We start from the raw sequence: 25,163 nt of genomic DNA, 5'->3' as shown, positions 1-25,163 counted from the left end.
GTCACTTACCCGTCCCGGTCCCCTGCTGTCATGTGCTGGCGCGCGCGGCTCCGCTCTCTAGGGCGCGCGCGCGCCAGCTCTCTGAGACTTAAAGGGCCAGTGCACCAATGATTGGTGCCTGGCCCAATTAGCTTAATTGGCTCCCACCTGCTCCCTGCCTTTATCTGACCTCCTCCCATGCACTCCCTTGCCGGATCTTGTTGCCTTGTGCCAGTGAAAGCGTTTAGTGTGTCCAAAGCCTGTGTACCTGAACTTCTGCTACCCATCCTGACTACGAACCTTGCCGCCTGCCCCCGACCTTCTGCTACGTCTGACCTTGCCTCTGCCTAGTCCTTCTGTCCCACGCCTTCTCAGCAGTCAGCGAGGTTGAGCCGTTGCTAGTGGATACGACCTGGTTGCTACTGCCGCAGCAAGACCATCCCGCTTTGCGGCGGGCTCTGGTGAATACCAGTAGCCTCTTAGAACCGGTCCACTAGCACGGTCCACGCCAATCCCTCGCTGACACAGAGGATCCACTACCTGGAAGCCGAATCGTGACAGTAGATCCGGCCATGGATCCCGCTGAGGTGCCGCTGCCAAGTCTCGCTGATCTTCCCACGGTGGTCGCTCAGCAATCGCAGCAGATTGCCCAACAAGGACAGCAGCTGTCGCAGTTGACCGCCATGTTACAGCAACTTCTGCCTCTGCTACAGCAGCAACCATCTCCTCCGCCAGCTCCTGCACCTCCTCCGCAGCGAGTGGCCGCTCCTAACCTCCGCTTGTCCCTGCCGGACAAATTTGATGGGGACTCTAAACTCTGCCGTGGATTTTTGTCTCAGTGTTCCCTGCATATGGAGATGTTGTCGGACTTGTTTCCTTCAGAACGGTCTAAGGTGGCGTTCGTAGTAAGCCTTCTTTCAGGAAAGGCCTTGTCTTGGGCCACACCGCTCTGGGACCGCAATGATCCTGCCACAGCCACAGTCCAGGCCTTCTTCGCTGAACTCCGGAGTGTCTTCGAGGAGCCAGCCCGAGCTTCTTCTGCCGAGACTGCCCTGTTGAACCTGGTCCAGGGTAATTCTTCAGTGGGCGAGTACGCCATCCAATTTCGTACTCTTGCCTCCGAGTTATCATGGAATAACGAGGCTCTCTGCGCGACCTTTAAAAAAGGCCTATCCAGTCGCATCAAGGATGTGCTGGCCGCACGAGAGATTGCTGCCAATCTGCAAGAACTCATCCATCTAGCTACCCGCATTGACATGCGTTTTTCTGAGCGACACCAAGAGCTCCGCCAGGAAAAAGACTTAGATCTCTGGGCACCTCTCCCACAGTATCCGTTGCAATCTACGCCTGGGCCTCCCGCCGAGGAGGCCATGCAAGTGGATAAGTCTCGCCTGACCCAGGAAGAGAGGAATCGCCGTAGGGAGGAAAATCTCTGTCTTTACTGTGCCAGTACCGAGCATTTCTTGGTGGATTGCCCTATCCGTCCTCCACGCCTGGGAAACGCACGCACGCACCCAGCTCACGTGGGTGTGGCGTCTCTTGGTTCCAAGTCTGCTCCTCCACGTCTCACGGTGCCCGTGCGGATTTCTTCTTCAGCCAACTCCTCCCTCTCAGCCGTGGCCTGCTTAGACTCCGGTGCCTCTGGAAATTTTATTTTGGAGTCGTTTGTTAATAAATTCAGCATCCCGGTGACCCGTCTCGTCAAGCCGCTCTACATTTCCGCGGTCAACGGAGCCAGATTGGACTGCACCGTGCGTTACCGCACAGAGCCCCTCCTCATGTCTATTGGACCCCACCTTGAGAGGATTGAGTTCTTCATTCTCCCCAACTGTACCTCTGAGGTCCTCCTCGGTCTGCCTTGGCTCCGGCTTCATTCCCCCACCATTGATTGGACCACCGGGGAGATCAGGAACTGGGACTCTGCCTGCCACAGGAAGTGCCTCTCCCCCCCTCCCAGTCCCGTCAGGCAAGCCTCTGTGCCTCCCCATGTCCCCCGTCCTGGTGTCACACTGCCCCGTGCCAGGCCTCGCCCTCTGCCCTCCCTCCCCATTCCCACTCCTGCTGTACTGCCTGCCGTTGAGGAAACCCTCCATTCTTTCCCGGTGTCCTCATCCCAGGGGAGGCAGTTACCGGACAAAGAGAAGGGGAGACCTAAGGGGGGGGGTACTGTTACGCCTAGCGCTCCGGGTCCCCGCTCCTCCCCGGAGCGCTCAAGGCGTCTTTCTCCCTGCAGCGCCCCGGTCAGTCCCGCTGACCGGGAGCGCTGCACTGTCTTGGCCGTTGGGGATGCGATTCGCACAGCGGGACGCGCCCGCTCGCGAATCGCATCCCAGGTCACTTACCCGTCCCGGTCCCCTGCTGTCATGTGCTGGCGCGCGCGGCTCCGCTCTCTAGGGCGCGCGCGCGCCAGCTCTCTGAGACTTAAAGGGCCAGTGCACCAATGATTGGTGCCTGGCCCAATTAGCTTAATTGGCTCCCACCTGCTCCCTGCCTTTATCTGACCTCCTCCCATGCACTCCCTTGCCGGATCTTGTTGCCTTGTGCCAGTGAAAGCGTTTAGTGTGTCCAAAGCCTGTGTACCTGAACTTCTGCTACCCATCCTGACTACGAACCTTGCCGCCTGCCCCCGACCTTCTGCTACGTCTGACCTTGCCTCTGCCTAGTCCTTCTGTCCCACGCCTTCTCAGCAGTCAGCGAGGTAGAGCCGTTGCTAGTGGATACGACCTGGTTGCTACTGCCGCAGCAAGACCATCCCGCTTTGCGGCGGGCTCTGGTGAATACCAGTAGCCTCTTAGAACCGGTCCACTAGCACGGTCCACGCCAATCCCTCGCTGACACAGAGGATCCACTACCTGGAAGCCGAATCGTGACAACACTTTTTTTAAGGTTACCAATTTATAGCTCCCACAAGCTCTTCAATATACAAAGTGGAGCCCAAAAAACTAAATCCTGATCTAAGATGTGGTCCTACAGGGGATTTTTACAGGGGGAATACTACAATGGCATTGTTGAATTTTATCAAAATGTTTATACACCAAACAGATGTTTTTAGCCTCAGGCCCGATCTTCTTCCTGCAGCTCAGCCAATCACTGCCCAAGGTGAGACACGGCTGTGGACATAGATCTGCACTGTGATCCCAATTACAGATCATGTATAATAGATTTATAAGGACAGATCCTTGATCCAGGGATTTATTCTGATTGCTATATTTGGAGTCGGGAAGGAATTTTTGCCCTTAGTATGGGGCAATTGGCATCAGCCTCATGAGGTTTTTTTTTTTGGTTTTTTTTTTGCCTTCTTCTGGATCGAAACAGTAGGGATACAATAGTGATATAAGTAAAAATTGATGGTCTTTTTTGTTGGGGGGGCATGGGACAAGAGTTAAATAGAGGTTTTGTCATGTATAGGCAGGGAAGGAGTGCACACTATTCTCGCCCACTCCCCTATCCCTGCCTACTTACATACTTTCCCTAGGGGATAGGTCTGTAACCTTGGTGACAGTCCCTTCCTAAATAAGTGAGGGACAGTCAAAAGGTCAAAACAATAAATTACAAAACTGACAAAAGGTTGTGAAAGGCTGGTGTGTGTAAAAAAAAATAGTTTATACTCATCCGAACATATCATCATCGTCCTTACAGCAGTGCGTCACCAAGCTTCCAACTTCCTCCTTGCCTTGATTCCTGTGAAAGGCTGGAGGCACACAACTAACAGAAAACAAACCTAAACGTGCACACATAAAAAAAATAGTCAGATAGCCGAGTCTAAACCAGGAGACCACAAAGTACAAAAATACCAGAGAGTAGAGTCAGAGAGCAGAGCCAAAGGGTCAAAATGCTAGATATCACAGATACAGTATAAAGCTAGCTAGGAGACAAACAGAACTATTTGGCAAACAAAGGCTGCCAGCTTAAGTAGGTCCAGACCAGGTGTTCAATCAAGGTCAGCTGAACAGTCTCAGCACACAGGCATAACCAAAGCAACAAGACCAAACAAAAGCTCTCAGTGCAAGTTAACCTTTTGGCTCCTTACAGTTTTTTTTTATATAACTAACAAGCTTGACATCAATATACACAAAAAAAAAAACCTTTCCCCAAAATACCCTCTTTAATAGACATCAGGTGAAGGAGTTTTAACTCCTGGATTGTTATTTTATATAGAATACAAGGATTAACTATAACAGAGTAACAGATGAGTCAGGCTTGGTGACTGCTTCTCTACAGATTCAGTGATTTACTGCCACGTATGGGCAGGGAAGGAGTGCAGCCCTGATCTCACCCACTCCCTCTTACCCTGCCTATTTGCCTATCCGCCCTAAACAGCGGATCGACAACCACTAGAACTGTCCCTTCCTAAATAAGTGATAGGAGTTGGCACCAACAATATAAACTACAAAAAACAGACACAGGTCGGGAGAACGTCAGGAAGCATACAAACGAACGTTTGGCCAGGGAATGTACCAAATGTGTTAGAGCCTGTATTTGCTCCACTAGAGCCATCTTAGCCTCCATATAGCAAATGCAGGTATTTGGGCCTGTGAAAAAGTCACATATGGGCAGGGAAGGAGTGATCTCACCCACTGCCATGGACCCTACCTCTTTGCCTATCCGCCCTAAACAGTGGATCGACGGTCTCTTCCTAAATAATTGATGGGAGTCACCGTCAACAAAATAAACTACATAAAACAGACACAGGTCGGGAGAACGTCGGGAAGCATGCAAACTAACAGAAACTAAACTAAACAAACACACACAATAGTCAAAGTCACTCACCAAGTCAGTAACAGTATATCTCAAAGTACAAATACGCTAAAACAAGAGAAGAGTCAGGAAGTCAAGCCAAAAGTCACAAATACCGGGTAAATATACTAGCTACTGGAGGAACTATTTTGCAGGTGAAATCTGATACCATACTGCAGGTTTATATCAGCAAGGTCAGCTGACCAGCCAGAAAGCTAGGCATAGCTCAGTAACCAAAATAAACAAAAGAAGCCTAAAACAGGTTAACCCTGTTGGTTATGACAGTACCTCCTTTTAAGAGGGGCCCCCGGACCCTTAATTTGGTTCTGGGTTTGTCCAGATGAGAGTCATGGAATTTCTTAACCAAGGTGGGAGCATGAATGGAAGATGCTGGAACCCACAATCCCTTCTCCGGACCATACGCTTTCCAGTGAAACAAATATTGGACAGAGTTTTGCACCCAACAACTGGCCAATATTTTGGAGACTTAATACTCCAGTTCCCATCGATTTCAACTGGAGGAGTATCAGAAACAATTTAACGCAATTTAAAGTGTACCTGTCACAGTGTAAGATAAAAGTGATATGTTACTCAGTACCTAATCCTGATCATGTACATATATTTTTATGTGTCTAGGACCTATATATCCCTAGCAAATAGCATTTATATGTTGCCCACCTTTTTTTTATTCTTTCCTTGTGGAGGGGGCGTGTCCATCTCTCTCCCTCACTGTGATGACTCATCTTCTCTGAGTCTGGGAGCAGCCTGGTAGTGTGCAAATCACTGCACATTAGTTTTTATGAATACATTTTCTATCTGTTCCTAGTAAAGCTGGATGCTAAACAACAATAGCTGTCACTATGTGTGTCATTCAGATTTCAAAGACTCCTGAATGTCTGATCAGCTTCTTTGTCATTCAGGAGTCAGAAAGCTTTTGTTGTTCAAGCACGCTGGGAGTTGTAGTTTTGCAATGCAAAAGCTGTAGCTGCAGTGTTTATAACGCACTATGTTAGAGCAGTGCTGCCTTTAGCTGTTGCAAAACTACAACTCCCAGCGTGCTCACACATCCTTTGTCTGTAGTTTTGCAAAAGCTGGAGGCACACAGTTGGAGAATACTCAACTCTAAAACAGAGTTTTACAAAGATAGTACCCCCAGCTGTTGTAAAACAACAACTCCCATGATGGGAGTTGTAGTTTAGGAAAAGCTGAAGGCTGTAGTGGTGCAATGGTGATCTCCTATACTGGATACCAACACCCTTTGCGGTCAGTATCCAGTATGCTGCAAAATACAGAGTAATCTGTCTGCACAAAGACAGATGACCCCTTGTGGTGGCTATTTTCATTTTTGATGAATTACATATATACATTTAATAAATGTATAATTAAAAAGTAATCTTATCAGTAGTACTACAAAATATAAAAAGTTTTTAACAATGACAGCGCCTCTTTAAGTAAGGAGCAATGGAAAACATTATGGACCTTAAATGAACTAGGCAATTTCAATCTATAACAGACCGGATTAATTACTTCTGTTATCTCATAAGGTGCAATAAAACGTGAGGCCAACAATTTAGACAGAACCTTGAGACATACATTTTTTGTAGAAAGCCACATCTTATCACCTACTTTAAATTTGATGCCACAAGTATGTCTCTTGTTGGCAAATTTACTTTGTACCTCTTGGGCTTTCCTCAAGTTCTCCTGAACCTGGGCCAAAACTGTGCACAGTTTACTCAAAGTAGTTTCAACCTCAGGGTTATCACTAATGGTATTAGTACAGGAAGAAAACCATTGATGGAAACCATATACACAGAAAAATGGTGACATGCCGAAAGAGGAATTCTCTTGATTATTCAAGGCAAACTCAGCAAGAGACAAAAAAGAAACCCATTCATCTTGTCTGATACGTAGTATCTAAGGTAGTTCAACATTCTGGTTCATTCTTTCTGTCTGACCATTACATTGTGCATGAGAAGCAGAAGAAAAGGACAATTCAACTCCCAACTGTTTACAAAAAGCTTGCCAACATTTAGAAACAAATTGTACCCCTCAATCAGATACAATATTCTCCGGAACCCCATGGTATCTATCAACATGTCTTAAAAACAAATTAGCAAGAATTTTGGCTGAAGGGAGATTCTTTAGAGGTACAAGATGACAGTGTTTACTGAGCCTGTCCAACACCACCCATAGAACAGTTTTTCCCTCAGATGGAGGCAGATCATTCATAAAATCCATAGAAATATGAGTCCATGGCCTCTTAGAAGTAGACAACGGACACAACTCTCCTGCGGGACGTGTCCAAGACGTCTTTGCTCGAGCAAAAATTTCACAAGCAACAACAAAATCCTCCACATCCCTGTTGAGAATTTCCTTTTGAAGCAGTCTCCTTGTACCCTGAATACTAGAATGACCTGCCATCAGGGAACAATGACATTCCTCAATAATTCGGAGATGAAACTGACTGGATACAAAGATCTTGCCTCTAGGAGTCTCTGGAGGAACCAAACCTTGATTGTTCAAGATCTCAGAAGTTAAATCTGAGGACACTGTTGAAATAACCACACCTTCTGAGAGAATTGTCTCAGGATTAGAATCAATAGACTGAGAAGCATTGAAACTCCGAGATAAGGCATCAGCCTTGACATTCTTAGTACCAGTCTTAGTATATGTAATGATAAAATTAAATTGAGTAAATAACAAGGCCCAACGAGCCTGACGAGGATTGAGACGTTTGGAAGATTCAAGGAAGGTTCCATTTTTATGATCAGTAACAACCGTAATCTGATGAACCGCCCCTTCCAGATAATGTCTCCATTCCTCAAAAGCCCATTTGATTGCCAAAAGTTCTCGATTACCAACATTATAATTTTGTTCTGCTGCAGAAAAGTTTTGAGAGAAGAAAGCACAAGGTTGTAAATTAGTCAGAGAAGCAGTTCCCTGTAAAAAAAGAACTGCTCCAGCATAAACCTCTGAGGCATCAACTTCTACTGTAAAGGGCTTGGTTTGATCTGGTTGGACAAATATTGGAGTGGAGGTAAAACACCCTTTAAGATGTTCAAAAGCTGCCTCCGTAGACCAGTTGACCAGATCTGCCCCTTTGCGAGTCAAATCAGTCAATGGTTTTACGATGATAGAAACAATTTTAATATATTTTCTGTAATAGTTGGCAAAGCCCAGAAAGCGTTGTAAAGCCTTTAGAGAAGAAGGCCACACCCAGTCTGAAACTTTATCAGGATCCATATTTAAATGTCCTGGAGTTAAGATATACTCCAAAAATTGTACCTCTTTGATACCAAAGACACATGTCTCTTGTTTGACAAATAATTTGTTTTGACGAAGTACCTGTAGGACAGAACGTACATGACTTACATGAATTAACCAGCCATGAGAAAAAAGTTGAATATCGTCTAGATAAACCACTAGAAATTTTCCCAAAAATTCCCGAAAAATATAATTGACCAAGTTCTGAAAAACTGCCAGTGCATTACTGAGACCAAAGGGCATTGCCAGATATTCAAAATGACCTTCAGGAGTATTAAAAGCAGTTTTCCATTCGTCACCCTCTTTGATTCTGATTAAGTTATAGGCCCCTCGAAGATCAAGTTTAGTAAATAACATGCCCCCTGTATTTGAGTAAACAAATCTGAAATAAGAGGCAAAGGATATTGATTTTTATCCGTAATCTTGTTCAGACACCGATAATCATTTTTTTTTTGTCACAAAGAAGAACCCTGCTCCTATTGGAGACACAGATGGATGAATATGATCATTTTTCAAACTTGATTGAATATAATCCTTCATAGCTCCCCTTTCAGGACCAGACAAATTATAAATTCACCTTTTGGGGTACTTGGCATTAGGTACAAGTTCAATAGCACAGTCATAATCTCGGTGTGGGGACAAAGCAGAGGAGGCCACCTCAGAAAAAACATTATAAAAATCATAAATAAATTTAGGTAGATTACTTTGGGCCACCCCGAGAGTTGCAACACAAGTGGAAATACATTTATTAATAGAGTCAGACCCCAACTTGATGAGTTCCCCAGAGGGCCAATCATAGATAGGATTGTGTTTTCTTAACCAAGGTAAACCTGGGATCACATTTACCGACAAATTTTCCAAAACCAAAAATGTGATTCGTTCAAAATGCAATGACCCCACCAGTAATCCTACTTCAGGGGAGGAAAAAAAGACACAACCCCCAGACAAAGGTGTGTAATCCACTCCAACAATGGAAATAGGATTTTTCAACAATTTCAAGGGAAGATTCAAAGACTTAATAAAATTCAGATCAACAAAATTGGCAGCAGAACCTGAATCGACAAATTATTTAACAGATACAGTTTTTTCAAGGAAAAATTGTAATGTAGTTTTTTGTTTTTGCATTTTTCAGTTTTAGGCCCTGTTCAGACCTTGTTTTTCATTCATTATCTGTTTTCTGTGCTTTCCTTTCCAGGCATGGAAGAGTTAAGCCTTTCACCCATGTGCTAGGCGGTTGTGGCTATATAACTCCAGCTCAGTCTGTAGTCTAGTTGCTGGTTATTCAGTGCAATACACTTTGTCTGCTTGTGGAATAATGCTGCTATTATGCCTGTGCCTTATACTTCTATGTCTGCTTTAGCATTTACCTTGTATTTATCTTGTGATTTTATGTGAGTTTTTAGCCATGGTTAAATAATCTTGTTTGTTGTACTTTTTAGTCTGTTACATTAGTCGGTTTTTAGGATTGTATTTCCGTTCTGCTAAGTTGCTGTTCACACTGTGAGTCTATTTGTATCCTTGTTCTGAGTTTTTGTAACACAACATCCCTGTGACCTTTTAATGGTACTCTGGGGAATTTAGTTTTAGTATAAAGACATTCCCGTTTTTTCCGGAGGTTTTCTGGGGGATTGAGTTTTAATTCCTTTTTGTTCCTGGAGTCTGTGCTGACTCCATTTCCCAGTCTTGTGTTCTGGACCTAAACTGTTTGTTAGTTATCTGTGTTCAGTGTGAACAGTGTTCTATATTTATATCCTGTTTGGTTGATCTGATCTTTGTCCTTTGTATTTGTATCTGTTTGTGAACAGTGTACTATGTTCCTGATAAGTTTGCCGTTTATATTCTGCCCTGTTAGAATTTGTATCCTGTCTGGTTGTCTGGTAGTTTTCCGTTTCTGTTTCTGGCCTGTGACAGACTATGTTTATTATTTGTTTTTACGCCATTTCACTTTAGCACAGGTAGGACCAGCTCCTAGTTGTTGATCCATCGCTTAGGATGGATGGGCAAGTAGGCAGGGAGAGTTATTTTAGGTTTAAGGCTCACTTCCCTTGTCCCCGCTGTTGGTCATAACAAAAATATTTGAACTGGCAACAAACTAAATGATCCACTAAATGATCTCCCCAATTTTATGCGCTGGGGTTTCCCGGTTGCTAATGTCTGGGGACGGGTTTGTATCTGGCGTCCTGCTTCTCCACAAAAGAAACATGTATTATCCTTCTGGACGGATCTTCACTCCTGAGAGGACTACTTCCCTATTTGCATGGGTTCCTCAGAAGAGACAGGATATATAGTAGAAGGAGACAACATGGAGGTAGGAGAGTGAGAAACATAAGAAACAGACCGTTCACGTTTTCTCTCTCTTAAACGTCTGTCAAGTCATACAGCAAACTGCATAACCTGTTCTAAGGAGTCAGGTGAGGGATAACTAGCTAAGACATCTTTAATAGCATCAGATAATCACAGTATGAACTGACACCTAAGCGCTGGATCATTCCATCCTGAGACTGTACACCATTTAAGAGAATCTGCACAATACTCCTTTGCCGTTATTCGACCTTGCTTAAGATTAACCAGCTGAGATTCTGAAAAGCTGCACAGTCAGGTTTATCATAAAGGAGACCCATAGAAGAAAAAAAAACATACACAGAACTTAGTTCAGGAGCAGAGGGAGGTAATGAAAATACCCATTTCTGGGGATCCCCTTGTAGCAGAGACATGACAATTCCTACTCTGTGAACTTCAGTGCTAGCTGACTGAGATCTTAAACGAAAATACAGTTTGCAACTCTCCCTGAACACCACAAATTTCTCTCTGTCACCTGAAAAGCGGCCAGAAAGTTTTATCTTTGGTTCACTAGAAACAGCTGGAGGACGGACCACTGCCTGAATGTTAGCTGATTCCTGGGCTTGAACCCGTTTGGCCAGGGAATGTACCAAATGTGTTAGAGCCTGTATTTGCTCCACTAGAGCCATCTTAGCCTCCATATAGCAAATGCAGGTATTTGGGCCTGCAAAAAAATCACATATGGGCAGGGAAGGAGTGATATCACCCACTACCAAGGACCCTACCTATTTGCCTATCTGCCCTAAACAATTGATGGGAGTCACCATCAACAAAATAAACTACAAAAAACAGACACAGGTGGGGAGAATGTCAGGAGGCACACAAACTAACAGAAAACAAACTAAACAAACACACACAATAGTCAAGGTCCACCCGCCAAGTCAGTAACAGGATATCTCGAAGTACAAATACGCTAAAACCAGAGAAGAGTCAGGAAGTCAAGCCAAAAGTCACAAATACCGGATAAACAGGAAAAACAGGGTAAATACGCTAGGTACTGGAACTCTTTCTCAAGTCAGATACCACACTGCATGTTTATATAGCCAGCCAGATGTAATCAGCAAGGTCAGCTGACCAGCCAGAAAGCTAGGCATAGCCCAGCAACCAAAATAAACAAAAGAAGCCTAGAACAGATTATCCCTACGGGTTCTGACACTTACAGGTGACGTCTTCCCTGTTAGGAGTCATCCTGTTTCCACTTGTTTTTTGTCCAGACTGGCATGATGATCGCGACTCATCTATGCAGAGTTTGCCACATACATCTTAGATTTTTTACTTATGCAGCTAATTCTTACACTCTACATTGCAGTATATAGCGGCAGTCACATTTTAATGCCTCACCTCAAGTCATCCTTGACACTGCCACACTGTGTCTTCAGGGTATTATATTGCCCCACACTATGCAATGTGAACATAAAGTGTCACACATAGTGCCCCAATAAATAAATTTGCCACACACTGCCCCTAATACATATAAGTGTACACACAGCGCTTCAATACATAACAGTGACACAAAGTAATTACAATAAATACAGTTCCACATAATGCCCTTAATACTGCTCAAAAAAATAACAATAGGGAACAATAAGATAACACATCCTAGATCTGAATGAATTAACTAATCGTATGAAATACTTTTGTCTTTACATAGTTGAATGTGCTGACAACAAAATTAAACAAAAATGATCAATGGAAAAAATGTATCAACCTCTGGAGGTCTGGATATGGAGTCACCCTCAAAATCATAGTGGAAAACTACACTACAGGCTGATCCAACTTTTATGTAATGTCCTTAAAACAAGTCAGAATGAGTCTCAGTAGTGTATGTGGCCTCCATGTGCCCGTATGACCTCCCTACAACTCCTGGGCATGCTCCTGATGAGGTGGAGGATGGTCTCCTGAGGGATGTCCTCCCAGACCTGGACTAAAGCATCCGTAAACTCCTGGACAGTCTGTGGTGCAATGTGGCGTTGGTGAATGGAGCAAGACATGATGTCTCACATGTGCTCAATCGAATTCAGGTCTGGGTACGGGCAGACCTGCCCATAGCATCAATTCCTTCCTCTTGCAGGAACTGCTGACACACTCCAGCCACATGAGGTCTAGCATTGTCTTGCATTAGGAGGAACCCAGGGCCAACCGCACCAGCATATGGTCTCACAAGGGGTCTGAGGATCTCATCTCGTTACCTAATGGCAGTCAGGCTACTTCTGGCAGTGCGACCCCCCCCCCAAAGAAATGCCACCCCACACCATTATTGACCCACTGCCAAACCGGTCATGCTGGAGGATGTTGCAGGCAGTTGAACATTCTCCAAGGCATCTCCAGACTCTGTCACATCTGTCACATGTGCTCAGTGTGAACCTGCTTTCATCTGTGAAAGGCGAATTTGCCAATCTTGGTGTTCTCTTGCAAATGCCAAACGTCCTGCACGGTTTTGGGCTTTAAGCACAACCTCCACCTGTGGACGTCTGGCGCTCATACCACCCTCATGGAGTCTGTTTCTGATCGGTCGAGTTGACACATGCACATTTGTGGCCTGCTGGAGGTCATTTTGCAGGGCTCTGGTAGTGCTCCTCCTGCTCCTCCCTGCACAAAGGCAGAGGTAGCGGTCCCGCTGCTGGGTTGTTGCCCTCCTACAGCCTCCTCCACATTTCCTGATGTACTGGCCTGTCCTGGTAGCGCCTTCATGCTCTGGACACTACGCTGACAGATGCATTGATGTGCCATCCTGGATGAGCTGCACTACCTGAGCCACTTGTGTGGGTTGTAGACTCTATCTCATGCTACCACTAGAGTAAATGCACCGCCAGCATTCAAAAGTGACCAAAACATAAGCCAGGAAGCATAGGAACTGAGAAGTGGTCTGTGGTCACCCCCTGCAGAACCACTCCTTTATTGTGGGTGTCTTGCAAATTGCCTATAATTCCTACCTGTTGTCTGTTCCATTTGCACAGCAGCATGTGAAATTGATTATCAATAAGTGTTGTTTCCTGAGTGGACAGTGTGATTTCACAGAAGTGTCCTATGAGAAACCATTGATCAATGTAAAAAGATCAGTGTGTGCAGTGTTATAGTCCCACTATGGGGGCTATAACATTGCAAACAAAAGTGGGGGAAAAAGTTAATAAATGTGATTTAACCCCTTCCCTAAGAAAAATCAGAATCACCCCCCTTCTCCATAAAAAAAACCCAGTGTGAATAAAAATAAACATATGTGGTATCGCCGCATGCTTACATGTCCGAATTATAAAAATATATCGTTAATTAAACCGCACGGTCAATTGTGTATGCGCAAAAAAATTCCAAAGTCCAAAATAGCATATTTTTGTTCACTTTCTATATCATCAAAAGTGAATAAAAAGCTATCAAAAAGTCTGATCAATACAAAAATGGTACCGCTAAAAACTTGAGTGCTCATACCGCCCCATACATGGAAATATAAAAAAGTTATAGGGGTCAGAAAATGACAGTTTTAAACGTATACATTTTCCTGCATGTAGTTATGATTTTTTTCAGAAGTACGACAAAATCAAACCTATATAAGTAGGGTATCATCTTAATTGTAAGGACCTACTGAATAAAGAGAAGGGGTGATTTTTACGGAAAAATTTACTGTTTAGAAACGATAGCTCCAAAAAATTACAAAATAGGTGTCTCTTCGTAGATTTTTGGGTAAAATGACTGATGTCATTAAAAAGTTGAATTGGTGGCACAAAAAATAAGCCATCATATGGATTTTTAGGTGCAAAATTGAAAGAGTTATGATTTTTTAAAGTTAAGGAGTAAAAAATCAAAGTGCAAAAACGGAAAAACACTGGTCCTTAAGGGGTTAACAATGCAAAACATTGCCCACAGTATATAACAGTACCACACGATGACCTCATTACATTACAGTGCCACATATTGCCCCAATATAACAGTACCCCATAATGCCCTAAATGAATGTGTCACACATTGACAACAATAACTTACAATGCCACGCAATGCCACCAATACACTGCAGTGCCCCACAGTCTACTCGATACATAAAAGTGCCCCACAGTGCCCCAAAACAGTGTTCTGCCACATTGCCCAATTACATAAAAGTGTGGTGATTTAGGAGAGTTGTAGTGTGGGTCAATGATGAGGGTAGTAGTCCCTGATGTGCCATGTTGCTTATGTAGTGTAAGAAGACCCCATAAAGACCTTGATAAATAAAGCTGTTCCCTCTTACACAAAGCCCAGGTAAAAGAGTTTTGGTGAACAACTGTCCACATTACTTAGCTCATGAAACCCATCAATACAAAGCAGTTCTCTCTGGGATGAACTTGTTTGGCATCCTAATTTCCTAAACTTACTGGGCAAGGATCTTCATAGGTATAAAACTGTAAAACTTCATTGCACTTACTATTAACCCCTTCCACATTAATTGGGCAGGAGCTTGACATGACTAGATTTAGCTCTTATACACTTTCTGCAAGTGCAATGTAATACATAAAAATCAAGTCAGGTCACTAACTATCTAAATGGCAATCTGTGAGGGGACACAAGATATCAGGCAGAAGGATGGATGAAATGCAGGGGCGAACTGATAGCACTCAGGGCCCCCAGACCAAAAAAAGCAAGGGCTCCCTCCGAGGCTCCAGGGCTGGTATCACTTCTGTTCCGCCCCTATTTCACCAAATCCTTCCGCCATCCCTACACACAAAATAAACTAAAATTTATATATAGATGCGGCTCACACAGAGAGGAGGCTTTCTGCTGTATGGACGCTGTCTGCCTTGGGATCCGTGGCGGTGGGACCTTTACCCGGCCAAGCCCTCGGACCACGTCCTAACGGACCAGCCGGTCAGTCTGCCCATGATGAAATAACAGTGGGCGGTATACTGTGTAGTAGTGCAAACAAAACCAAGGTTCTTTCTCCAGCTTCCCATTAAATGTTAAAATTAGAAATTTTATTAGATCATCTTTAAAAAAACAAAGATAAACTTACAGTAGACATGTCACTTAAAAATGAAGTAGAACGCTCAAATCATGGTATGAGTAAGAGCTTTAAAAGCTTGAAATACGTTGGCGTTTCGCCTAATCTCTAAGTGACATGTCTATGTTTGACTCTACTTTTTAAGATAATCTAATATAATTTAGCATTTTAAGATTAAATGGGAAGTCGAAGAAAGAACATTGGTTTTTTCGTATGTAATGCATCACAGTTTTAGCAAAACTTAACCCTCTGCATGCTATAAGAAACAAAGGGGGAAATTTATCAAAACTTGTGCTGAGGAAAAGTGAAGTAGTTGCCTATAGCAACCAATCAAATTCCAGATTAATTTTTATTTATTTAAATGGAACAATCTGATTGGTTGTTATGGGCAACTACCCCACTTTTTCTCTGCACAGATTTTGATAAATCTCCCCCCCCCCCCCCCCCCCCAAGTTTCAGCAACCAAACAAATATTATTTATGTGGGAAAATTGAAAAGAAAACCGCAATTTAGCATATTTTGGAAGGTTTTGTTTTCACGCTGTACACTTTCCGGTAAAAATGACATGTTTTTGTTATTCTGTGGGTAAATATGATTAAAATGATACCCATGTTATATGCTTTTCTATAATTGTACCGCTTAAAAAAAATCTCAAACCATTTTAACAAAATTTGTATGTTTGAAATTGCCCTATTTTGACCACCTATAACTTTCAAATTTTTCCATATATGGGGCAATATGAGGGCTCATTTTTTACGCCATGATCTGTAGTTTTTATCACTTTTGCTTAGGTTTTACTTTTTATGAATTTTTTATGAATTTTTTTTGGAATAAAATGTGACAAAGCAGCAATTTTGGACTTTTTTTTATTTAATTTTTACATTTACGCCGTTCACCATATGGGATAATTAACAATATATTTTAATAGATCAGACTTTTACGCACGCGGAGATGCCAAATATGTGTATTAATAATTTTTTTTACGCTTTTTGGGGGGTAAAAGGGGAAAAATGGACGTTTTACTTTTTTATTGGGGGAGGGAATTTTTTCAAATTTTTTTACTTTTTTATTTTAAATGTTATCACTTTTTTTTTTACACTTTTTATGTCCCCATAGGGGACTATTCATAGCAATCAGTTGATTGCTAATACTGTGCAGTGCTATGTATAGGACATAGCACTGCTCAGTATTATCGGTCATCTTCTGCTCTGGTCTGCTCGATCTCAGACCCGAGCAGAAGACCCCGGGAGACAGCTGGAGCCAGGTGAGGGGACCTCCCCTGCATGCTGCATGATCGGATCCCCGCGGCAGCGCTGCGGGCGTTCCGATCATCCATTCAAAGTACCGCACTGCTGCAGATGCCGTGATCTGAATTGATCAAGGCATCTGAGGGGTTAATGGCGGACATCCGCCCGATCGCTGATCATGCTCGCGATCATGACGGCGTGTTAATGTACGTCATGGTGCGCTAAGTACCACGTCATCATGACGTACATTTATGTCCATTGTCGTTAAGGGGTTAAGGCTAAGTTAATATCATAGTTATAGGAACATATGTTAACCCATGGTAACTAACAGCTTGTTTTTGTATGCTTTTTAACATTAAAATACAGGTGCATAAAGTATCCCTGGTTGTTGGCAGATGCCTGCCAGTGTTTAAATGAGCACAGAGGTATCGGAAGACAGTGTTAGAAGGCAGTGGTGGACTAGTGGTAGCTGTAGACAGCAGACAGCAGGCAGTGGTGGACTGGTGGTAACTTTAGCCAGCGGACAGCAGGCAGTGTTGGACTGGTGGTAGTTGTAGTGGCCAGCGGAAAACAGGGGTAGTGGACTGATGGTAGATTAGTATCCAGCAGACAGCAGGGGTGGTGGACTAGTGTTAGTTGTATTCAGCAGACAGCAGACAGTGGTAGACTAGTGATAGTTGTAGCCAGAAAACTATAGGTAGTGGAACACATACAAAACTTTAGGTATTGGAATGGGAACATGACAAAAAGGCCCAATTATTTTTACTCTCACAGCTACGAATGTGACTTTATGTTAAAGGGGTACTCTGGGGGAAAAAAAATTTTTTTTTTATAAACTGGTGCCAGAAAAGTAAACAAGTTTGCAAATTACTTATATTAAAAAAATCTTAATCATTCCAGTACTTATCAGTTGCTGTATAATACCGATGAAGTTCTTTTCTTTTTGAATTTCTTTTCTGTCTGACCACAGTGCTCTCTGCTGACACCTCTGTCCATGTCAGAAACTGTCCAGAGCAAGAGAGGTTTGCTATGGGGATTTGCTTTTATTCTGTACAGTTTCTGATAAAGACAGAAGGATACAGTACTGGAAGGATTCATTTCTCATATTTTTTTATAGAAGTAATTTTAAAAATCTGTTTAACTTTCTGGAGCAAGTTGATATGAAAAAAAAAATTGTTTTCCACTGAAGTACCCTTTTAAGCCCAGCTAGAAAGGCTCTGTTTATCTTTAAACCCAGAAAATACATGTAATTTCAAGTAACAGTCCCAGTGATCTTTTACTCTTATAGCTTTTTGTTAAGCCCAGCTAGAAAGGATTTGTGATGTCCCAGTATAGGGACAGTATAGGGACAGTCCTATTAGCTTGAGTCCCTATACGTCCTCACCTCACCTGCAGTGTTCCCCCATAAAGTGTATAGGTTGTACATAAAGTGTAAAGGACCTTTGATATGGCCACACGGTTATTAGTCACATGATAATGGTTGTCATACGTTAAAGTCACATGTTTTGTTACCCAGAGAGCACCAGGTGACCAGATGACCCACAGCTAGTCTATGGGCTCCTTACACAGCCCCCTTTCATAAGGAAGGGTGGAGCTGCAATCTTGCATCTTTGATCATTCATTGCTCTTAGATCCTGAGGTCAAGTCGAGTCAAGACGTCTCAGAGACAGTGATGAGCAGCAGGGGCTATATTCGCATTTGCGATATTTCGCGAATATATTGATGATTATTCATCCTATATTCGCGAAATTCGCATATTCGCTATGTTCATTCCCTTTTTTTCCAAGCAAAAATTTGCATGGAAAATTTGCAAAAAACACAAATATTCGTCATTACGAATATATCGTACTATATTCTAAATATTCATGAAATCGCGAAGTGCAGATATTCGCAATAAAAGTTTGCATTACGAATATTCGTGCTCAACACTACTCAGAGCTAGTGTCCAGCACATCTGGAGGCCTCAAGCCTAAATTACAGCCACAAGTCAGTAAGTCAAATCATCTATGTCTGCTGTCCCTATCTTCAGTCAAGTCAATTATAATCAGTGTGGCTGTGTTAAAGTCTGTCAAGTCACTGCAAGTCCCAGCAAGCTGCGAGGTCCCCTCCGTGTTACTGGTAACCTCTCTGGGAACCTGGCCTAGCTGTAAAAACTGTACCATCTGTCTACCTCAGTAAAGCTACCGTTAACCCTGACCTGGCCTTGAACTATTATTTGCCCTGCCTAACCTAGGACAAACGGGATTACCTTCGGGTGGTTACACCCTGGCATCACAAACAGGAAGAGGTTAATACCATCTGCCCCTGGGCAATACCATCTGCCCCTTCACCTCACATGGCACCCCGACACCACAGATTTATAGATGTTTGAACTCTGAAAATACGGGTAATGTGTCAAAACAGGCCCAGTGAAATTCACTGCTAGAAATTTGTTTTTTATTTGTTTTTTTATTTAATCCCAGCTACTAATGCTCTATATTTGGTAAAACTCAGAAAACACAGGTAAAACATGTCAGCCCACTGCACAATTCTGTGGTCAAATTGTGTTGTAATGTGCTAGCTTTCTTTGGACTTGTTCTGCAGTGACACTGCTGAGATTTGCAGTGTAGCAACTGGATATAGTAATGCAGGTAACTAAGGCACACTGCACACTGCTTTGCTCAATTTTCTTTGTATTTCTAATATTTGCAGAACCTTATTTTTTGCCAACGTTCTAAGCGAGACTGGGTTCAAAGGGTCTCAAACCTTATAACTCTTTAGCCAGCTGAGTAAGTTTAGCATAGCAGCTGGAGCAGCTCTTCTGGTCCTCCACAAAACTGCCACACAAATATTTCTTAAAGGGGTTATCTAGGAAAAAAACTATATATATATATATATATATATATATATATATATACTGGCTCCAGAAAGTTAAAGAGATTTGTACATTAGGGTAGAAAAACAGACATGGTGCACATCTACAATCTTGTATAATGATCTGATTGCTTCTCAGCATAATATCAAAAACTAACAGGTTGTTAGTATACATTTTTGATCAAAAAGTACAAGCCCACTCGCCACGTCAAGGCCACCTATCCAGCCCAAACCTATATAGGTGGTAATTAGCCACACTAGGGCCATTTCACTCCTAGCAGCCTCCCAGTCTGACTGGAAGAGCAAGGTAAGTGAGCCTTTACACCTTGTTCACACTGGTGTGGTGCGGGGCGGCGTCCGTTGCTGCCGTGGCGCTGTGTCTGCGGGCGGGTGCGGCCCATAGACTGGTTTGAGAGGCATTGGGGCCGCTCTGCCAGTGGGTCGCTCCCCCCGTGGGCATCTGTGTCGCGGCGGTGGTGGTCGCCGCCCGGTGCTACGCCATTTTATGCTAGGGACGTTAGGGACCCACTCTGAATAGGTGGCCTTGACGTGGCGAGTGGGCTTGTACTTTTTGATCAAAAATGTATACTAACAACCTGTTAGTTTTTGATATTGTGCTGAGAAGCAATCAGATCATTATACAAGATTGTAGATGTGCGCTATGTCTGTATTCTACTCGAATTCAGATTTGTAAATTACTTCTATTAAAAAATCTTAATCCTTTCATACTTGTGAGCTGCTGAAGTTGAGTTGTTCTTTTCTGTCTAAGTGCTCTCTGATGACACCTGTCTCAGGAACTGTCCAGAGTAGAAGCAAATCCCCATAGCAAACCTCGTATACGTATATGTGCAGTTCCTGAGACAAGCAGAGATGTCAGCAGAGAGCACTCTTGCCAGACAGAAAAGAACAAGTCAACTTCAGCAGCTGATAATTATTGGAAGGATTAAGATTTTTTAATAGAAGTGATTTACAAATCTGTTTAACTTTCTGGAGCCAGTTGATAGAATTATTTTTTTCCTGGAATACCCCTTTAAGACTCTGTTGAGCAGTGCCCAACAAAAAGGGGTGTCACTAGGTTAAAACATTTGAGGCCTTAACAAGGGTATAGTTCCAGAGGCGCTTTTTCTTTTAATAAAACAAATGCAGACCTCTCCTTCCTGTGAAGCCCCTTCGGTGCTGAAGAGGACCTCGCTCCGGGCCGGTGTTATAAAGAAAACTGTGTCCCTGTGGAGGGCCACATTCCGCTACAGGGACACGGTTTTCTTTAGTACACCAACCCTGAGTAAAGTGAAACAGGGTAGGGACGCAGCAGACTTCGCAGGAACGCACCTGACGTCACAGTCCCTACCCTTGCTGGAGGTGGAGGACATCCCACCGCCACAGAGCTGCTTCAGAGGAGGAGGGAATGAGGGAGGGGGCTGTAATTGGAGTATGGAGGATCACAGAGGAGGGGGAGGGGCAGAGGATTATTAAGAATTTTAGAGGGGGGGCAGAGGATTTTGGAGAATCACAGAAGGGTGGGGGGCAGGGGGATTATGAAGAATCACTGAGGGCTCAGGAGGTGTGGAGTTTAGAAGAGTATGGAGGATCAAAGAGGGGTGGGGGGATGATGGCAGAGAAGTTTTAATAATTGCAGAGGGGTCGGGGGGATGAAAAGTGTGGTGGAGAAGGGGACAAGGGGTCTGGGGGGGACTTAGTGGCTGGAGGAGGACAACAGAGGGTCTGGAGGGACTAAGAGGTCTGAAGTAGAGGTGCACCGAAATGGAAATTTCAGAACCGAAACGATACCGAAATAAAAAAAAATGTCCGGCCGAAACCGATACTGAAACCGAAAATGACTTCTCCCCGTCTTCTGGTAAAATGCAGCGCTCCGCTCATTAGATTAGATTCCCCCACATTAGATTGCCAGCTCCCTCACATTAGGTCCGGAGTTCCCCCACAATAGTAGGCAGCTCCCCCACAATAGTAGGCAGCTCCCCCACAATAGTAGGCAGTTCCCCCACAATATTAGGCAGCTCCCCCCAACAATATTAAGCAGCTCCCCCCACATTTGTAGACAGCTCCCCCCCACATTAGGTCAGCAGTTCCCCCACAATAGTAGGCAGGTTCCCCACAATAGTAGGCAGTTCCCCCACAATATTAGGCAGCTCCCCACAACAATATTAGGCAGCTCCCCCCACATTTGTAGGCAGCTCCCCCCACATTTGTAGGCAGCTCCCCCCCCACAATATTAGGCAGCTCCCCCCCAACAATATTAGTAAGCTCCCCCCAACAATATTAGGCAGCTCCCCCCACAATATTGGGCAGCTCCCCCCCAACAATATTAGGCAGCTCCCCCCAACAATATTAGGCAGCTCCCCCCCAACAATATTAGTCAGCTTCCCCCCAACAATATTAGGCAGCTCCTTCCAACAATATTAGGCAGCTCCCCCCCCCCACAATATTAGGCAGCTCCACCCCAACAATATTAGGCAGCTCCCCCCACATTTGTTGGCAGCTCCCCCCCACATTAGGTCAGCAGTTCCCCACAATAGTAGGCAGCTTCCCCCCCCCCACAGACATACAGCTTCCAGCCATGTCTGTACTGCTGTCCCCACAGTGACCTGTCACCGCTCCTCCGGCCCGGGGTAACATCTACTGCTATGGCCTATGGACCATAGCAGTAGGTGCCGGGACCAGAGGAGCGGTGACCAGAACAATCAAGAAGATGACGCGGTCACTTACCCGGCCCCGGCCAGCGCGTGTTCTCCTGCTACGATCCTGAGGTCCTCCTGCGTCTCTATGGTTGTACGCACTGGACGTCAGTGACGTCCCGTGCGTACGACCATAGAGGCGGAGAAGCGAAGGACCAAAGGAGGATCGCAGGAGGACGCCGGGTGAGTGACCGGCGGACATCCTTATGTCCCGAAAAGATTTTTCAGGACACAGGGATGTCCGGGATAGGAATACTTCTTTTTATGTGCCCGGGCCGGCTCCCGTGTGTGGCTGCAGGCGGGGGTTGGCCAGCGCATATAAAACCTAATACTGTATACTAAAAACCAGGGGGCCTCCAGCTGTTGTGAAACTACAACTCCCAGCATGCCCGGACAGACTTTTCCGGTCCGGACATGCTGGGAGTTGTAGTTTCACAACAGCTGGAGGCACACTGGTTTTTAGTATACAGTATTAGGTTTTATATGCGCTGGCCGGCCCCCGGCTGCAACCATACACGGGAGCCGGCCCGGGCACATAAAAAGAAGTATTCCTATCCCGGAGAGCGCGCCCCCCAGATGTTGCGCCCGGACCCCCTGCACCCCCCACGAGTGCCTCTGCCACTGGCAGTGTTTGCAACTTGTGCTGTGGGCGGGCAGGGGAGGTGGGTCATTATCGGCACATTTTTTGTTGTTTCGGCATTTCCCCGAAACAGCTATTTTCGGCCGATATGTATCGGCCGCCGATATATCGGTGCATCCCTAGTCTGAAGAAAAGGAAAGTTGGGTCTGGAGGAGAACTAAGAGGTCTGAGGGGACTAACCGCTCATCCACACTGCGGACATTCTACTTGCATAATTCCGTTGTGGAAATCCACTTGCAGCAGATTCCTATTGTTTACTGTGGAATTGCTACAGCAGAATTACGCCGGCGGAATGGACGTCTGCCCAAAGAATGAACATGTTTATTCTTTGGGCAGAATTCTACCAGACTGCATTGCTGTCAGAGTGTAAGCAGAATTCCACTGACTGAATATCCGCAGTGTGGACAAGCCCTTAGAAGTCTGAAGGAGGAGGACAAAGATGAGTCTGGGGGAACTTAAGGGTCTGGGGGAGGAAAGGACAGGAGTGGGATTTTGCCAAACAGACGAAACAGTGTATTGCAGTGTTATTTTCAGGGGGCATGATGTCTGGCAGGGTTATAATAAAGGGCATAGTATCTGGCAGGGTTATAATGATTATTGTCTACATACAGAAGATAAGGATCTGCTAACAAAATGAGGAACCAATGATGTCCGAGTGTCAACTCGGCAGAGAGATGGCTGGAAGAAGTCCTAGCGTCTGGACCAGATGAAGAAGAAAAGACAGCAGAGAAGACTAGTGATGAGCGGCATAGGCCATATTCGAATTCGCAATATTTTGTGTATATATGGGTGAATATTCGTCCTATATTCGTGAAATTCGCATATTCGCAATATTTGCACCCTTTTTTTCTATGCTAAAATTCATCATAAAATTTGCATTCGCCATAAAATTTGCATGCGCATTCGCCATAAAATTCACATGCGCATGGGCAATATTGCGTGATCTTCTTCCGCATCGAAGTTTACTTTGAGCATCCATCTAGCATGGTGGGCAGCAACTTCACAAGGAAGGAGGAAAAACTCCTGATCAGTTTAAGTATTTTCATATTACACCAGTGTATTTCATTACACTTCACATGCATGTTAGGTTAAAATATATTCGCCCATGCAAAAATTATTTTGCAATGGATACAACTTCACGATTTATCAGTTGTAAGTAACTTAGTGCACCAATCAGTAATACATCTTTGAAGGTGAAATATTAGATTTACAGTGGCATAATTAATTCTGGGGGCACAGCGACATCATTAATTCTGGGGGCACAGCGGCAATATTAATTCTGGGGGCACATCGGCAATATTAATTCTGGGGGCACATCGGCATAATTAATTCTGGGTACACAACGGCAATGTTAATTCTGGGGGCACAGTGGCATAGTTAATTCTGGGGGCACAGCAGCATCATTAATTCTGGGGACACAGCGGCATCATTAATTCTGGGGGCACAGCGGCATCATTGATTCTGTGGGCACAGCGGCATCATTGATTCTAGGGGCACAGTGGCATCATTGATTCTGGGGGCACAGTGGCATCATTAATTCTGGGGGCACAGCGGCATCATTAATTCTGGAGGCACAGCGGCATCATTAATTCTGGGGGCACAGCTGCATCATTAATTCTGGGGGCACAGCTGCATAATTAATTCTGGGGGCACAGCAGCATCATTAATTCTGGGGGCATAGTAGCATCAATAATTCTGGGGGCAGAGTGGCATTAATAATTCTTTGGGGCACAGAGGTACAATTAGTCAGTACAGGGCACAGTGTTTGTCGAAAATGTATTTGGGGGCATAGCGTGTGGCAGTAATATTGCAGGGGAATAGTGTGTGGCAGTAATATTGCAGGGGAATAGTGTGTGGCAGTAATATTGCTGGGGAACAGTGTGTGGCAGTAATATACCGGGGCCCAGTGTGCGCCAATATTATATTCAGCATGTGTAGTGTGTGGCAGTATTACATTTAGGGGCCCAGTGTGCGGTAGTATTATATTCAGGGGTACAGTGTGTGGCAGTATTATATTCAGGGGTACAGGGTGTGGCAGTATTATATTCAGGGGTACAGTGTGTGGCAGTATTCAGATCCACACTTCAGTTGCTCGTGTGCTATTTCCTTCATGACACAGAGGCCGCTAGGTGTGAACCAGGCCTTAGCCCTCACCTTGGACCTCTACCGGATGGCAGATCTGAATATGCGGACCCTCACTAAAAATAGTGATCTATAAACTGTGTGTGTGTGCATGTGTGTGAGGGGTATATAGTGTGAGGCAGTAAAATGAATGTGCAATGTGAATGTGAGATATATTTCTATGCTGTCCATATGTGCATGCCACAGATATAGTGCTGTGGTGTCACAACAAATACTTTTATAGTGGGATAATTAATATACATCCTTGCATCTTCATCCTGCAGCGCTTTTTGCAAAGGAGGTACGACCCAACCTGGTCCCATACG

At 44.4% G+C, this 25,163-nt stretch overlaps 1 long non-coding RNA gene across 2 annotated transcripts in view; it reads right to left on the bottom strand.

Moving 5' to 3' along the window:
• LOC130296813 (uncharacterized) overlaps positions 1-25,163 on the bottom strand; it is a 74,550-nt gene that overhangs the window by 33,361 nt on the left and 16,026 nt on the right. Inside the window, exon 1 of one of the 2 annotated variants that reach the window (XR_008849300.1) lies at positions 3,617-3,638. The exons of the other annotated variant lie outside the window; for it this stretch is intronic. This is a non-coding gene — a long non-coding RNA (uncharacterized LOC130296813). Of the gene's footprint in view, positions 1-3,616; positions 3,639-25,163 lie in introns of those variants that run through there. 2 annotated transcript variants of the gene reach the window in all.

The sequence above is a fragment of the Hyla sarda genome, chromosome 12 (genome assembly GCF_029499605.1).
Source record: "Hyla sarda isolate aHylSar1 chromosome 12, aHylSar1.hap1, whole genome shotgun sequence".
Classification (NCBI taxonomy): Eukaryota; Metazoa; Chordata; class Amphibia; order Anura; family Hylidae; genus Hyla; species Hyla sarda.
Note: the sequence above shows the minus strand (reverse complement) of the source record. Positions and strands in the feature narration are given on the sequence as shown.